We start from the raw sequence: 3234 nt of genomic DNA on the forward strand, positions 1-3234 counted from the left end.
TGAAAGACAAGCTTATGTGGAGTCTTCAACAACATTCATCAAGCATTCATCAAGTATTCATCAAGTATTAATCATGCATTCATCATCAATTAGGAGCCTTGAAGACATTAAATAATAATAGGAGATCAAGTGGCTTATATCTCTCCCTTGGGGATTGGTATGGTTTCATGTTGTTTTCATGTCTTTGTATGAGATTCTTTATACTCATTTTCATATTTAAATTCATGCTTTAGATAATTTAGTACATTTGTTTTAGGGCATTCTCATTCTCATTTACATTTACATTTACATTTATATTTACATGCATTTAGGGTTTACTCTCCAAAGCGTAGGGTAGCTCTAGTTTATTATCTTGCTCATTTTAGGGTCTTGCACACACACAAGATTCCTACACACATTTTCAATACATTATCAACCATTTGTGGAGGTGGAAATAACTAGAACAGGGGTTTGACTAAGGAAAAACCCTATATATCCACCCAAACCCTCTCTTTTTAGTTGCAGGTGCAGGTACACCTACCCGGGAGACTTTCAGGACCAACAAAAGACACAGGGACAGTTGCAAGCCTCATATCTGCCCTAAAACTATCAAGGACAAGGGCGTGGCACCCTGGTCCCCCCACTTTCAGGTGATTTTTGGTAGGGTGGTGTCTCATAACCTTCAGATTGCAGTCTCTTAGTTGCAGCTCTCTATCAGACAAAATAGGACCAGAGTGTAGCACTCCTGTCCAGGTCAGTTTGGCTCATTTTTCAACATCAAGTACACATTCAAATTCCTCCCCCTTCTCTGCTTTCAGTATCTCCATTTTAGATCTTCAGGTTTCTATAGTTTCAGTTCATATATGCTTCATTATTCATCTCCTAGTCTAGTTGATCAATCACACCCTATTTTTCACATCTTCCCTTCATATACAATAAGAGGAATAGAAACCCTAAGAGATAATACTTGGCTCTCTCTTTCTCACAAGAAGTAGCCAAAGTGATCTATCTCCCTAGGCTCTTTCATATTCCCAATGTGTTAGCAAAAGTGGGATTAGGTCCCAGTCACCCGGTCTTGCTTTCCCCCCTCCATAACAACATAATATGGACCCAAAAATTGAACCCTATCAGACAAACTATTCTTTGAAATAGTCACACTTAGCTAAAATCTGTTGTGGACATCTTAATAAATATTTAATGCTCCAAAATAGCCATGAATCAACTGGATATATCATCTATTGTCATTGCCATCAACCATCATACATCAATATGAACCCATGAGTAGACTCCAAAGACAAAACCACTAATCACATAATTATAGACCAACTTTTGGACCTTGGTTGACATCAATGACAATAAATTTGACTTTAGTGACAACACAAATCATATATGCAACAATCTCCCCCTTTGTCATTAATGGAAACAAGTTTATGTAACCTCCAAAAATATTAGTATATCTCTCTGAAACACCAATATATCTCCCCCCCTTTGACATCAAAGATAAAGGGCATCTTCACCTCACTAAACAAATTCCTTCTTTACAAAAAAAACTCCCCTATCTATAAAAACTCCCCCTTGGTGTATGGACAAAACTGAAAACCAAAATTGTACCCCAATAATACTCATTTACATGTGCATGCACATGAACAAAAAATGTCTTACCAACAAAGACTAAGGAGCTTGCATAGCTGGGGGCATGATGCCCTTGTGCACGAACTTGAGTTGAGACCAGGTGATCTTCCAATCTTCTTCTGTAGATGCCAAAATGTTATATTGACTTTCAATGTTCAAAATAAGATCCTCTACCTCCTTGCAACTATCTGAAACTTAATAATCCGATCCAACTTCTAAGAGTCATCAAGGAGTCTCACCATGCTAGTGAGATGCAAGTCTACAACATCTCTTAGATGACCAAACTACTTCTTAATCTTATCCTTCTGATCAATCAACATATTTAGCTATGTGTACAAGTTTTCAATCTGAAGCCTTCCATTACTATTTGCATCCCTCTTCAATTCATTAGTATTGGATACTTTTACAATATGATTTTATAATATCTATCTATTACTTAATATCCTTAGTAGATTTAGGCCATCGGTGACAAAACCTATATGCCACCACAACATCATTTACACTCTTCTCAAATTTTTTTATGCTTTCTTATAATTTGATACGTGCAACTACACATATATCTACTAACTCTTCTAATCTCTTCTCTACATCATTTGAAACTTTGGCTTCCAATTTGGAATCTTTCTCCTTAAATTCATTAAGCAACAACTGTAGGTGCTCCTCACTTGACAAATTCTCATCTAAAACTACTTCCAAAAGTCCTTCATGAAGGACTTTCACGATATCATCAATAACTTTTGTGCCTTGAATCTGTGACTTAATGAACTTGTGAGAAGCATGGTGAAATATATCACCCAAATAAAGCATGCGTAGGAGAGATAATAGCTTAAGGTCCATCTTACCATGAGACATAGGTACTTGACGTACTTCAAAGGTAATAACTAGTTCAAATTGCAACTATAAACTGAACAAGTCTAAAAATAATCTTTGGAAGGTTCAAAAGATTCTCCACTAGGCTCCAAATTCTTCTAGGCTTCAGTCACCTTCTCCTTTTCTTGTTCCTTCTATGGAATCTTCTCCTTCTCTAAATTCTTCTTTGCAACTATCTCCACACCCTTCTCAATCTCCATCTAATTATCCGAACCAATTTCTAGACATGTATTACCATCTCTTTACTCATCAATCTCCTTTCCTGGAGAAGCTTCAACACTCACAACATCAAGAACACTCACTCCACTCTCAACCGGACCAATATTAGTCTTTGTCTTCTATGTAGGAGAAGACACATTCTTCTTTAGTTCTTTTGCTACATCTATTGTTACCTCTTTTGTCTGTCTAACTAACCTTTGGTAGTCATTCAGATCCTCACCCATGACGATGTTGACTCTCTCTTTTGTCACGAACCTTGTGTTAAGAGTCTGAATGATCTTTACTTACTCACCTTGAGATAAGGGACTACATAACATAGCTAATGTGTAAGTTTAGATGTTGGACTCCTTCCTTAAAACATCCTTTCTTTTTTCTAGCAAGGCCTCCAACAACTCCGCTAGTAGTTTATCGACAATATTAGTAACATTCTTGTTGAAAGTAATCAAATACCACACAATGGCCTTCTCTATTGTCACCTTATTTGTCAGACGGACATCCTTATATAATTTTGTAGATACATCCAAAGAATCATGT

The sequence above is a fragment of the Cryptomeria japonica genome, chromosome 3, assembly GCF_030272615.1.
Source record: "Cryptomeria japonica chromosome 3, Sugi_1.0, whole genome shotgun sequence".
Taxonomy (NCBI): domain Eukaryota; kingdom Viridiplantae; phylum Streptophyta; class Pinopsida; order Cupressales; family Cupressaceae; genus Cryptomeria; species Cryptomeria japonica.